The sequence below is a fragment of the Tinamus guttatus genome, unplaced genomic scaffold, assembly GCF_059628265.1.
Source record: "Tinamus guttatus ecotype Peru unplaced genomic scaffold, ASM5962826v1 Tinamus_guttatus_pri_ptg000215l, whole genome shotgun sequence".
NCBI classification, from domain to species: Eukaryota; Metazoa; Chordata; class Aves; order Tinamiformes; family Tinamidae; genus Tinamus; species Tinamus guttatus.
The window spans coordinates 1529982-1545281 of NW_028288749.1; positions in this window are offsets into that span (position 1 = coordinate 1529982).

A 15300-nucleotide genomic window follows, 5' to 3' on the forward strand; every position below is an offset into this window, starting at 1 on the left:
CTCGCAGAAAGCTTTGCCTTTTTCAAAGGTTTGGAGTTGATTTTCAGAAGAAAAGGCATGCACTGATTGAGAAACATTCCCATGAGAAATATGCTGACCCTTTCACAAGTACAACAAAACATGGGAATGATCCTGATGCAATTTAAACTGCATTAAAAAAATCTTCTAATTCCAAAGGATGACTGGACTTTTAGGGTCTCTGTTGGATGACTGGAATTAGTCATCAGGGCTTTGGTTTATTAGAAAGATTTACCAAGCTTCTATCATAAATTCCTCTTGAAATACAAGTTATCTGTGCTTGCTTGTCAACAGCAATGCATTAGCAATACGCTGCACAGGTTAAGCTAGTGAAAGAAAAGAGGAGCAGATTTCTATAACATTTAAGGTGTTGTAGGATTTGGGGTTATTAGGGAGCTTTGATGCTCAAATATGAAAAGTTTTATTTTGTTTGCAGGTCCATATTAGGGTTTGCTTTTTTATGCCCACTGCTCTCACTAAAATAATTACATAAAACGAAATGAGAATATTTAGTCACAATGTAGACTTATTCTTAATAGGAATAACACAGGAATTTTGTAATAGGAAGAGTGCTGTTGGATTATGCAAAAATAAAAAGCTCATTTAGGATTCTTTGAGTAGGAATTTGAAAGTGAGTAAAAGATGTCCTTGAGAAATCCATTAACCTCAATCAGGCTGCATCTTCATCACCCCTAAATGCTAAATGCAATGCAAAGTTGCTTCCTAACCCATGCTGAGGAAGAGCCAGAAATGATGTACTGCAAACAAATAATTGCTGGCGAATATCAAACTGATTCTCATGGGTCTTTAAGTTCAAGTCTTCCACTCAAAATAAAAAGCAAAATCTGTGTGCATTGCATGAAATAGAAAAATCAAGGGAAAAATATGGAAAGCAAGCTTTCCCTTTTCCTTTGTCCTTTCCTTTTTCCTAAGGTAAGGCTACTGAGCACAATAGTACTTATGCTTGAATTAAAGCTAATTTCCTATAAAAACAAAGATTTTCTGTAATCCAGAATATAGTGAAGTTTCTGCAGACTGACAGTTGCAGAGGCAATTTTACAGTGAAGTCTTCTCTGTGTTACTAATTCACGATACAATTACATTATAAAAGCAAATTAAATTACTGTTTCATTACTATTATTGTTTTATGAATTGATTTTTGCCCTTGCAGTTTCCGTTAATTATACAAATACCATTTATCTTCCAGCAAGTCAGCTTCTGCATCAGGTGAGTACCTCCATTCTTGGCTCTCGTTGTTATATTACAATGCCATTATTCTGCTTTTCAAAAAAAAAAAGTTGTTTCATCTGAACTGGCAGATTCTTAGAAGTCTTCTGATTTAATATTTAGCTATTGTTATTATTACTGTTGTGAGTCTTTCAAGTGAAAATAGTTGTCACACCTTTCATTTTTGATATTTTAATGAAAGTATAAATGCATTCATTCAAAATGCATGTTTTTACCCATACATATATACGTATGTGTGTTTATATATGTGTATACTATGGATTTGCAGCTCCAAAACAGTTGTAGAGTTTTTCCTTTATTGATGAGGACCCTTTTTTTGATAACTGACTACTGTTTATGAGATTTTCAATGTTGACATGTATCTTACTATAAACTCAACTACTAGACTTTTTAATCAGATTAAGCATAGAAATATAATAATCAACCAGGTAACATTTGCCATCTTAGCAATAATTTTCAATACTGGCGATATTGATTCTCAGAATATTGAATCTTCAGCTTACGTGCCAGAGAGAATGGGAATGACAAGGCAATTGCTGTCATCCTGGGTGACAGCTCTGGTCCCTTTTGCTGGCAATTCCTTGCATTTCTGGAGTTAAAGGGTGATTAATGAGTTGGAACATGGCATTTTAAATTTAAAAGGGAATAAAGAACAAGCTCTTTTTAGGATCACAACCCATTTCTTATCCTTTGTCAAATGCTCTACCAAAAGAGTTAAAATAAAAATCAAAAATGCTGATTATCAAAACTGCAGATGGATAAATGGTTAATCTTTTCCATTTGATGGGAAACTGTAAGGAAAAATTGCTAGTTTCATGCAGATTGATTGGAAAAAAAAGTTGACTGTCATGGGACTTTAAGCAGTGATGAGATTTGACACATCCATGAAATTAGTTAGAACCGTAGCAAAGAGCCAGTGCCACTTATAATGAATTTTATTTAGAAAGCAAATAATACATTTGCTTATTTCTATAAAGAGCTAATAAGGTAAAGAGAAAGAACTGCAGTAACAAACCTTCAGGCATATTACTGCTTCATTGTGCAGCTTACCTACAAGAATAAATAAAAGGCAAGAGTTGAGAAAAGTCAACAAATTTGTTCATCTTTTACTTGCTCTGAATGTAAAGTGATGAGGAATTAAATGAATTACACAGGCAGAAGACGACTTGCTGAGATAATTATGCTCGTGATGATATAACAACGCTTTCAGTTACAAAATCTCATTTTTTTTCCTTATGGGCTTAGTCAAAAAATTATTCTGGGATAAAACCTGGCAGATGAACACCACACTTTAGAGGATTTATTTTACATTAATCTGGAATACTTTTTCCATCATCCCTCAGTAGTATGGTAAGCTGTAGTAAGCTTCTGCTACTTCCATGGTACCAAACTGCCACTGGACATTTGATCAGAAAATAAGCAATACTTTATACTTTCCTATTCACCTTAATAAGTCAGAGAAGACCGAAAGAGGAAAAGGAGTCTGTATGATTCAGAGATTACATTTTAGACCAAGCTGCTGGGGTACTGTCTTTTTTGAACCACACTGTTGATCCACCAGAGTTGAACCACATCACTGGGATTTAACTCTGTATTTCCAGTAAATCAAGTGATAGGATCATGTTCCTCTAGTGGCACGTCTCACGCGTAGACTAATATTACACTAAGATAGTAAATGAGGGTTTTTTTGCACTTTTTTTAGTTTTTTTCTTTCTGGCTACAAAATAAAATCTAGCATAAATAGTATCTTAATGACCAAAGTAGTTAACTGGATTGGGTGATGACATCTCAGGGATTGCTAAGCATCCTGCAAATCATTTAGACAAGTCATTTCTTGGTTTAAAATCTGCATGGAGTGTCAAGGATCATAAAAGCACTAGTCATACAAGAAGGGTAATTGACTTCCTGCTCCTTCGTACGTGATGTCCTGAGATTTATTACATAGATGACTCCTTATGCGTCGTCTAGAAATGCTTTTGTGCTCACTACGAGACTGGTACCTAGAATGGATAATCTGTAGATGACGTGGTGACTGCATGGTGCCAAGTTATTAGGCAAAAGGAACTCTACGTATTCTAAATTACTTGCTCTTGTTATTTATTCAGTGGAGTTTTATTTATGTTTATAAATAGAAAAGTTTAAGCTATTACAGTTTTTTTCTGCACATTTGATCCACAGAGAAGTAGAACTTACTGATGCCACAGAGTAAAAGGAACACAGAATATCGCATTTCTTACAGCTGGATTGTTGTTTATTAATAAAGGCACAGTTTGTGTCATCTGTTTTCTGAGTTACTGCTAATGGTTATGTCAATGAACCGCACTGAGCAAAGAGTGATTTATGAAGAAAGAAATTCAACACAGAAGTACATGCATTCTAAGTTTTGATAGCTTTAATACAACTCCCCATTTTTCATAGGCATATAATGATGATCCCAGTCCTTTGTGAGACATTTTTCCATTTGGTAAGGTTTAAGCAGTAACATAATGAAAAGATTATTCATATTAGCAGTGAGATATTCCATATTCTTTATGCCACCCATGGAGGATAATCAATGGTGATGTGATTTTTTTTTAACCCCTGTCTGATAGAAGCATTTGCCATTTACTCGATTGCTGATACTCAGCTTTTGTGACTAGATCATTTTTTCCACAGAACATGAAACAAGTGAACCATAACTCTTCTGACCTTGCTGCCTCTGGATAATGCACCAATGAGAAAATTTTCAATGGTGATAATGCAAAAGTAAGTTGAGACCTACTGCAGTCTTTGAGCAAGCGAAACAGAAGGTGGCATCTGATTGCTCTTTTTTCAGATTATTTTGCTTTTTTCCTTGCTTGTTTTCAAGCTCCAGTCTGAAAAGAAAGCATGAAAGAGCTTAGGAAGATTACTTGTTTTTCAAAGTAACTAACAGAGCCATATGTGTGTGTTCAATCAAGCAGATGTCTAGCTGATCATGGATCTAGGTCTTCTTTGTGGAAACTAAAAATTTCCCAGGTTTGCTTCTGCCTCATTTCTGCTCTCCATTTTGGTCCGATCCAATGCTTCTGCTGGTTGCACCTGTACCAAAAATAGTCTTCAAACAAAGGCTGAACAAATGTATTATAGCACTAGTTAGTTTGGTGTTTTTATTCTAGGTCCAGAAAGGTTGGCCCACACGTCTGTGCAGTTTGAGTATGCTAATCGACTTTGCGCCATCACCATCATGTTAAAATCAGGTCTGAGGTTTTTATGTTTTTTCAGGAAGGGAGCATTTCTTCTTCTCCGTTTGGGCAGGATCACCTGGGTGAGGTCTTTTGATGATCCAACTTGCAGCAGAAAATGAAGAGTGTCACTATGTTATCTGCTTAAAACTTAAGCTAATTTCCATTATTGCACCCCTACAGAGTAATCCAAAGTTAATGTATCTATCCCCCAACAGTATAGGCAGGCGTAAGGTAATTACTTCTGTGCCTTCTTCCTGGCTGGACATTTTGAGAGCTTTTTTTTTTTTTTTTCCATATTTTAAAAATTACAGAGGTGCTTTGCATAGTCAGTTCATTAATTTCATTTTCTCCTACTTATTTCTTAGTCACAAGAGTCATGGTCATGAACTAGCTAGTGATTGAAATATGTAAATCAAGAGTAGTATTCATTAAAGATGCCAATGACTGCTTGTTTTCATTTACAGGATCCTCTCACACTCTCCCTCCCAGCTGATAATTGAACTTTAATCTTTGTCATTATGCTAAACAGTGACAAAACAACAATACACAGACATCTAGTACTGCAAAGTTTACAAAATATTTAGGTACAAGCAATGTTTTAAGACTACTTAAACACATAATGCAATCAGACAATATAATAGCAATTATCACAAGCAAATCATAAAGAAAAGAAGTCGTAGGAGAAACTTAAGAAACTATAGAAAACTTCTAATTGCATAGATTTGTTAGGGATTATATAGTGCATTATTCAGAAGAAAAATAATCCCACTCAGAAGAGAAGTCAAGATATATACATATACCAGAAACAATATATATATTTTAGTCCTCAGATCATCTTCTATGGAGCTACATGTCATGTCATGATGAATGAATATAACACATTCAATAGGCTTGCATACAATCAGTCACTTTTTAAAGGCTTAGCTACTGGCAGTGCACTGAAGTGATGAGGTCTGTGTATCATGACTCGTCCTAAAAGTTCAATGAAACACTCTGCAGAATGTTTTATGGGTTGTTTTCTCAGGTTTCCTGCAAACCTTATAGTAAATGATGCATTTGGAGATGAACATAAAAACGTGATGAAATAGAACAAGAGTATCTTGAATCTTGGGATTTTTTTTCCTTTTGTTCCTTTAGTCAATCTGAGTATTTTAGGATTAAAAAAAGTTAGATTAAAAAAATATATATTTACTAAATTCACAGAGTTTTTTTTTTTTTTTCAGCAAGAGGAATGTTTAGTATTTATGGAGCTAATTCTAATAGCATTGCACTATCCAAACATTATACTAGTAAACCCCAAACTCTCACTCTAAAGATCCTGTCCCATCAAGTGGCAGAAATAGTTATGACTACGTCAGGAAAGAATCTCATTTATCTGTACTTTCACAAGTCTCACACACATTCGACAACACTAGCAAGGGAGAGGAAATACAATTGCAATGTGTCAATATATTCTGTGCAAACCTACGCAGCATTTATAAGGCGAGCACTAAATATGCACGTCCCAGGAGGGCCATCAGGGGCTCATCTCCACAAGCATCCAGCTACTGAGTGACGCTGCAGAGATCCACCTTATGCATATATATTTATTTATGTTTCACTAGCACACCCTCCTCCTGACTGGCCACAGAGGGGCATGGAGCTGTGCCATCCTCACAGCTGGGTGACTGGGTTTGGTCTCCTTACCCAAAAACTACATTCAGAATTACTGACATTATGTTTTACTAATGTGAGATTTACCTACTATATTTGCTTAAGTCTCAGAATCCACAAAATCTAAAAATAATTATGATCCCTACAAGCATGTCTGAGCCCTGGGAATTGCAAATGACTAACGAAATCCTCAGAAACTTAGAAAAACAAAGCTTCAAGTGATACAAATTGCATGTACAGACGTAAAAAACCTAGCTAGTGTGCAAACACGAGAAAGTCCTTTTAAGGTTAATTCACAATAGGGACATTTCACACCGACAAATTTGTCTTGTAGCACTAGCATCTCAGAACAGCTTTTCCAAGGAGCACTGTATCTGCCACTCGGTTCTGGTGTTTACGCATATTGACACCACCATTCTTCCACCTTGTCTCTGTGAGCCAAAGAGAAGCCTTTTGACTCTTAAATTCATGTACAGTTTTCGTTCAACACAAAATAAGCATCGATGTGAACGCCGGTATCACTCAATCACTCCACACAGCAGCTCTTCAATGGTAACAAATTCTTTGCTTAGTTGAGGAGCACATTGGTAGTTAGACAGCCAATATAAAAAAAAAATCCACTTTCTAACCCTTAGTTTTCCTATTTATTCCAAGCAATTTGATCTGAGATCATTTTCAGTCAGTTTTCACAGATATCACCCTTCCTTCCCCTGTTTCCCTGTTGCTAGGCTTGGAATTATATACATATTGGGCTGCCTTTTGTGATTGCTCCAGCTAACATTTCAAAAGGTTTACTATGGCAGGAAGGTCCTCAGCTCATCTTCTACAGAGCTACACGTCATGTAATGATGAATGAATATAAAGACACTGTTTATTATCAGAGAACTCAATAAACTTCTTCAGTGCTCATTAGGTTAAACTATGCGAGCTAAATCATTTTTCCCTATCACAGAGTATATCTTAAAAATGCTTAACAGTTGATAATTTCCTAATATGACCAGATTCAGGCCACTTGATTAATACCCCGATTATATTTTCTGGCAGTCTTGTTAGGTCTCGGAGAAGTGGCCGTTCCTATGTGAACTGCGCTGCCCATAATTACCAACCATTTGGTGGTAAGGTGAAGAGCAAAGTAAGTGGAGAGAGAGGAGGAATATCCTTTCAAAATCCTAGGTTTTGGGTTTTGGAACTGATATTTTTTTGCCCGAAGTTGGGGATTTATGTATTTGGTCAGAAGGAATCCATCTTTCTGAAAGTTTTAAATGTCTGTTGCCATCTGATCTATGGATCAGTCATCTCCAAACTTTTTAGATTTACTCTTACTGCGTGGCTCTCCCAAAAGCCATACTATTTTATATAGTCTTTTAGGAAGAGGGAGTTTTGCTTTAGTTCTGTAAATCTAAGAAAATAAAGGCTCTTGTAGATGATTTTTCATATTGACTTCTCCCATTTTGTTTGGAAAGAGAATAACTGAAGAGGAAGAATTGCCATCTACTGAGTAAAGCCATGGACCATCTTGAATGATGATGGTTTTCCTCAGTAAAACATGCACCTCCCAAACGTAATGTGAAATGGGAAACGGTTGCTCTCATGATTATGGAAGTCCATTTAATCTCACATTTGCAATAGTTTTTGCAATAGTTTTTACACCTCAGTTGAGTTTGCTATTGCAACATCTCCTGTCTTGATAGGTCATCACACTTGCACTTGACTTGAAATTTTCTTTGATGCAAACAGAATTACTATATGTGTTGACACTAGAAATAGGAAGAGGCATGAGAAACTACAGATTCTGAATCTGAATCTGAATCTGAATCTTATTGAAGTAATTTTTCAATTATAATTTTTTAATTTTATTGAAGTATTTTTTCCCTATATTTTTAAAACCCAGAGTAATCCCAGAGTTTTGTAGAAATTTGTCTTGCCTTCATAATTTGACATTAAGTTTTAATGTGATCTCTAAGGACTAAAAGCAACATAAGGCCATTTATTATATATATGCTAACATAACCTTTCTGAGATTTATTTTGACACGTTCATGAATTACAGTTTTGAGATGACGCTCATGTAAATTTGGATAACGCAAATATAAATATAAAAATGTGTTAAAATATAGCTGGCATAGATGATTAGTGCTCTCAGCTCTAATTGCCTTGCATTCAATTTGTATTTCTCTCAATAATAGCTTACAGTGAGTAAACCATGCATTGAACTACACTTTATAAAAAACATCTAAGGCTCATACCTGTAAAACAGTTTCTGAAAAGATTTTTTGGCATTTTTTTCTTTAGAAAGAAGACCAGTTTTTGTTTGGTTTTTATTATATCATTTATCTTTTCTTTAGCCTAGATCTGGAGGATAGAAAAATTAATATTTCCACCCTAAATTTTAAGATTCAATTTCCATTTGGGAACTGAGTATTTTATTCTGTCCATTTTAGAGACAACATTTCAATCACACTTCCACCAAAAGCTCTGTTCTCTTGATGCCAGTGAAGTTAGGGGTCTTCTCCTCCGGTATTTAAAAGCTCAACATAAAATCAAAGATATTTTCAAGTTTTTATTCAGGCTATCTGAATATCATAAAATAGCAACACACTGCAGAGGGTCGATATTTTGCAGACCAAATTTAGGGGCATAACATGAAAACGCCAGGCTGAGCTTCACTGTTCTAAGGAGCTGATGGTGTTTGTCTCCATTTTTCACGCTCGTGACTGGCTGCGCACTGGAGCACTTGAAACGCGCTCGGGAGAAGCACGGGGAGGAGTGGTGATTTTATCCTGCCAGGGCCAAGGCGCTCCTGACCAAGCTCTTCTGGAAAACTGCTCCTGGAAACACTGCTGTTCTGCTTGGACGCTTCCTGCAGCACGGACAGCTCGGCGTGACCGCGCGGTCAGGCGCAGGACAGATGGCCCTGCAATGTGGTCCCTGCTTGGGCTCCCCTGCTCAGCCTACTTGCCATGTTCACTAGGGAAAATTGACAAAATTGTGCAGGAATGCATCTTTAATGGACCTTTTTAAGAGTCTTTAGCGGATACATAATCCACGAGTCCGTGTCAAGGATCTTTTTAAGTGTTTAGCTGTTCGCGGCTTGTTATAAATAGAATAAAAACATATTTTCTTAAGCAATGCTTTTTGTTTTCTATGCGTGCACTTTTATTTTTCTTTGCTAACATGAGGAGTACACAATGGATATTTATACTATTTATGAAAGGAATTGAAAAATGTATGGGAAGACATACATATTATACAGGCCTTCCAGAAAACTAGTGTTAGTGCTCTTGTGCTTGATCATAACATCATTGTAGAAGTGATATATTGACTTAAAACCAGAAATACTTATTTATGATTGGATAATTCTGTTTTCAAAATACAAAATGTTCTATTTACCTACTTTGCACTTTATTCCACGTTTTTGAGGATGTGAGAGGTATATGGACAATCTGTTAGCACCGATTATTTGACAACATAATCCATATTGAATTACTATTGCAAACAAAACAAAGAAACAAAACCCCTTGATCCCATCTATATCACTATTTTGAATTTGAAAAGGACTTGCCTTGGAGGGACTTCATACCCAGGATCAGAGTGATCATATGAGTAGGACAAATAACAATTCTCTTAGAACAGCACATTAAGAGAGACAGGAGGAATGTGCTGGTATTTCTGAAGAACCTTAGATGTCTGAGAAGAGTAATAACTTAGCATGATCAAAAGAACTCCATGAATAGGAAAGTGAGACCTTTCCAGACAAACAGTTGTCATGAATAAAGGATTGAACAATATTATTTATTTTAAGGTTGGTTTAGATTACTGAACACAATATTTTGAACGGCAGACGCACTCGGCAGTAATACAGTTTTCCTATAAGTTAAGCATAATTGCAAATTATAAGGGTAGCAACTGTGAAGCATACTTAGTAATTACATTGTAGACAATCAAAACTTTTCAATATTTCTTTAAAAAGTTGAATATTGTAGAATATCTGCACTGATTTGTCTGTTCTTATTGTTCAACATGAGGAAGGAATTCGGTTAAATAAAGGTACCGCCATTATAACATCGAAGGGTATTTTAAGATGTATGTAGACATTATAATAAATAGAAAAGCATGATACTGGAATGAATACACTTTGGTAGCATTTCTTAATTGACTTTAAAAAGAAAAATAAAAAGACAGCTTCATAAAACAATGAATAGGATTGTGAAATGCAGACCTTTAAGCAAAGGTGTACATACCATGTCACAAGCCTTCAGATTTTTCAGTTAGATAACGTAGTCATGTACTGCAGGTAATGCTGAAAAGATTAAAGAAGGGGCATAATGATACTAAAAGAGTTGCAGCAAAAATAATTGAATTTATTCGGAACGCATACAGTATTCCACACTGCAAGTAGTAAAAAAATTAATGAAATAAATCTACTGAAAAGGTCCTACAATCAGTATTGCATTTTTCTGAAAAATGAATTTTAAAATAGTGCCTGATTACTTCAATTCTTCAGCTTCTCTTCTGAAATTGAAGTATGAGGTATAGAAGATTTTGTAGGTGACCAAATGAGTGGAAAGAGATTGGCACAACACAGGGGTTCCCCAAACCGTTTAGTTATATCCCACCACATAAACAACTGTAATTTGTCAGGAAATCACCACTTTTATACTTGATAAGTACACTGTAAATTCCATGTCTCAGAGAAAAATCACATTAATTTTCAAAGGAATAAATCAAGCTTGCAAATACATTTTCTTCTTGTGTTGTAGCTGTTATGACACAGATACACAAGCACATGTCTACGTCCATGAAACCTTTTTATGATGAAATTAATGACAGCAAGGGAATAGGAGGTAAAGTCTTGCCTTCTTTGCAGTTGTTTTAGCTTCCTTATGTTTATTTTTATGTGTATTTTTTATAGAACCCCTCTAATCTATGGTTTGATTTGTTTTAGCACAATTTAGCTAGGTGTATGAGTGATATATGGCAATTCTGCTGCACTTATATTTCATCATGGAAGATCACACATGCTGTCTGAAAAAAAAAAAATAAAAGTATCTGTATCTCAGAGAGTAATGGCTTAAACTAGTGAGAGAGTAGTGAGGGTCATCTCATTTGCCTCTAAATTATTCGATATCAAAAATAAAGCAGAAGAGCTCCAGTAGGTGAATGTGTGATTCATGCTAATATTGAATATTGATACTGAATATATAGCACTACAGATTCTCTTTTGGAAAACGGCCCAAATCAAGCATTGCCTCCACCTAGAAAGAAATTTCCTGTTTCCTGTTCCTGTTTCCTGTTTCCATGGATCCTGGAAGGTTATAACAGGACATTAGTGTGGATGCCCTGTGGAAATGGCTGATAACTCCGTAAGGATGGAGGCAAAGTTGGTAACTAGCAGATGTTTCAAACAGGCCCCTCAGGACCTCTGGACTAGAAGCAAGAATTTGAATATATAAAGCTCAGAGTAGCTGAATTCGCTACAGCCAGTTAATATAACATTTATCCGATAATTCTGGAAGATACCTGAGGACTGGCAGCATTGCATGATAAAACAGGATCTTTTTTGACTCCTCTATAGCTGAAATACTGTGTGCTTCAGTTCCTTGCAGATTGGGAACAACAGCACATATTCTATTTATTTATTTATTTTTCTGTTAGTGCTCTCTGTGATCATGGTGGTTACTTTACCTCCCTTGTAAACTTGTATTTCTGCATTTTGCTCTTGAGGTATGAAGTTTGCTCATACCTTTTTTGCTCTGGGTACAAATTTTCTTTTCCTGGACTAGATTTTTTGGCTCATCTGGGGATAGAAACGCTGGCGTATTAAGAAACAAAATCAGGCTCTTTGTCTGATTTATGAATTAATAATAACTAAAAGACCAGTAAGAGGAAAGACATAAAAGTCTGAGGAGTCCCCCAAAACTCTGACTTTAGCATCCGCACTCAGGGGAAGTGTTTTAATGATTAAAAAGGAAAAAGCGCCATCCCTCAACAGAATGTTCAACTAAAACCGAGGTGATTAATTATTTATTTAAATACAGCCCACAAGAAAGACATACGGCTCTTGGCTATAAATGAACACTTGCCTGAAAGTTCATATTCCAGAGGACTTTTGCCTGCTTTTCTGGCTCTCCATCTCTCCCCACCTCCTGTTACTATTCTGTCTGTCACTTTCCAGTTGTTGTTTTCTGGTGTTATTTTTCCACTGCCTGCCTTTCTCTGAGCTCCTGTCCCTGCAGATTTCTCCCCATATGCTTTGGTTACATTCGGATCTTTTCCTTCTGGTGTGATTTTTTTTTTCCTTTTAATTACTTGTTATTTAGTAGCAACAAGCTGGACAACAGTAAATACCTCAAAATAAATTCTTAAAAATGTCATGAATATTAATGATCTGGCATCTTGAAATACAATAAACAGCATTGTGTTTTAGGAGAAGGAGCATTCATATTTTATGCCTCTCATCTTTTTCTTTCCTCTGCTTTTTGTTTTCTATTTGTCTTTCAGACTTGTCTTCTTGTTTTCCTACCTATATCACCTTAGCTTCTTTTCATGCTACTTTACTCCTGCTCCTTCTCTTCTGTGCTTATTTCTTTTCTTCTCTGATTTGCTCATTTTCCCTTGTTTCTTTTAAAAGAAAGTTAACTCTTCCTGATTGACCCTTCGTTTTCTAACAGCCCAATCATTTTTACTCACTCTTCTTTTTATTGTGTGTTTTGCTCTTCAAATATACCAGCAACAACAACAAAAAAAACTTTGCAGTTATAGCCTTTTACCCTCAGTCATGCCTATCTTAGGCCCCCTCATTCCAAAAGATGCAATGCCATCCTCCACCGAGTCATTTTTCCCTTTCTTTTTGGCTTTGTTGTTTTAATCAGATAAACAGACAGATAAACAAGGACAAGATCTCCTGGAAGTCTTATCTCATATGCAGCCAGACTACATAAAGGTTTGATGGTGGAAAATTTAGGCACTCATCCTCTAAAAACATATCCCAGTTATCCTCAGTTGAATAGGAAGAAAGAATCCTGACAGGTCCTGGGTCTTTATTTAGGAATTTCTGGGGCACGATATATTATGATATAATAAGATATAAAATAGATATGATATAAGATATAAAATATAAGATATAAGACATTATGACCCTAATCAAGTCAATGGAGAACAATTGCAAAGTAAACATAAGGTAAATGATGCATTAATTCATCACACATTACACTGGGAAAATAAGTCAAACTTAATTTTTCAGTGACAGAAAGATAAATATGGTCCATGGATAAAACAAATAAGAACTATCAGATGTTTAAAAATATATTTAGAAATCTATATGCAAATAACAATAGAATAAAAGTGAATAAATTGCATAAGTTAATGCAATGAAAAATTTCTAGATAGGTGACCTAGGAATAACATTTACTACTCCTTAAACTTAGGAAAATAGTACATCATATTCTAAAGGATCAAAAAAGGTACTGTAAAACACCTATTGGTCATGTGACTTCTCTATACATTAGATGGTTCTTCAGCTCTAAAATTGGCAGCTCTTCCTCAGGATCTTGGTGCAAATCCTTCTGAAGAGAACTTAAAAGACTTCCATGAAAGGAACATCCCTTTATATTTTATATATGGAAAAGAGGTGGTTTTGTGGATACAGATTGGAAATCAGTTGACTATCCCATCGTGATTCATCACTACTTGTTTTAAATAAGATAAAAAAGCACATCCAAGTTCTCTTATATGGAAGATATATCTTTCAGGTTTTTGTTGGTTGCCTCGTGGGGAGAAGTGCTCCCTGCTCAGCCCTGCATTTTGTTGTTTTGCATTGCAGGCCTCAGAGGACTGGAACTAGTGTTACTTGTTGAACGAAATGAAAGTCCAACCCACCTATGTAGTGAATGGTAGGAAAATCAGTTTAAAATGCTCAAAATGGTGAGTAGAAACAGTGCCTGCATTTCATAAACCTTATAACCTTCTCCCAACCCTTAAGTTTACCAGCTGGAAAAGCACTTTTTCATCTGCCAGTGTAAACATTGTCAAAGGAATTTAACTGTGGCTTCTTGTCCTTGGTCATTCATTTTAATTGCTACCGAATACCTTGAGACCTATGAGAAATCTCTTACTTTCCCAGCCATCTGCTACCTGAGAGTGCCTCAAAATATACAACACAAAACGATACCTTATATGCTCCTAGGTTGTTTTGACATGTTATTTTATTACCTTCACATGATAGCACACAAATATAGAGGTATCATCAGGGCTGTCAAAAGATTAGAGTGAATATTAAGATCTAGATTTAGGGAGACAGTTCTGGGTCAGAAATGTGACAGGATAGAGCGCCCAGTCCTGAAACAAGCACCAAGAACTCCAAATAATTATATATTAGAAATAAGACCAAACTGCTTTTTAGCCTTTGTAAGCATCTCATAGCTGGAATAGATCTTATAAAAAGTATTAATCAGATTGGCTCTGAAACGAGGTTTCTCAAATTCAAGACTGCAAGAGTGGGCTTAAAAATAAATTCCTCCATTTATAACCCAATAGTACAATCAATCTATTTTATGAGTGTAAAAAAGGATGAGGATTCTATATTTATTTTATTAATCTAGAAATAGTTTAAGATCTCTGAAGCAATCCAAACCTTGAATCATGCTAAATTTCTGCATCAATCAGGAGTTAGGCTGAGTTCCTTTCCAACATTAAATAAAATATTTTTAAATGGCTGCCTTAAATTGTTATTCCTTTACGAATTTATAATAAAATCTTTTCTTCTCAAATCTAGTTGGAACTTCAGTTGATTTTTTGAGCTTTAAAATGTTTCTAAGCTAATGCTGAGGGCGTGTAGTAACAAAGTAATCAGGTCATCCAAATCATAGAAATAATTACTTTTTTAAAGAGTGCTTTGTCTTTTATAGCATAAAGCCAATTATATAGTTGTGTGCACAAGAATTAACTTCAAAACTAACTGTTAATGGGTAAAAAAAAGAAATTTGAACATAAATAAATTGAAATGGTGTTTGGCCTAGAAATGTATGAAAAAGAAAATTACCATTAGCCTTATCCACTTAGAAAGTTAGTAGTTATCAGCCTTTAAATATTGCAGAAAACAGAACTATAAGAAAATGGGAGGTGATTGGCAGTGATTTGACTTGATTTGTTTTTGTTACTACTTGTATTTTGAAAAT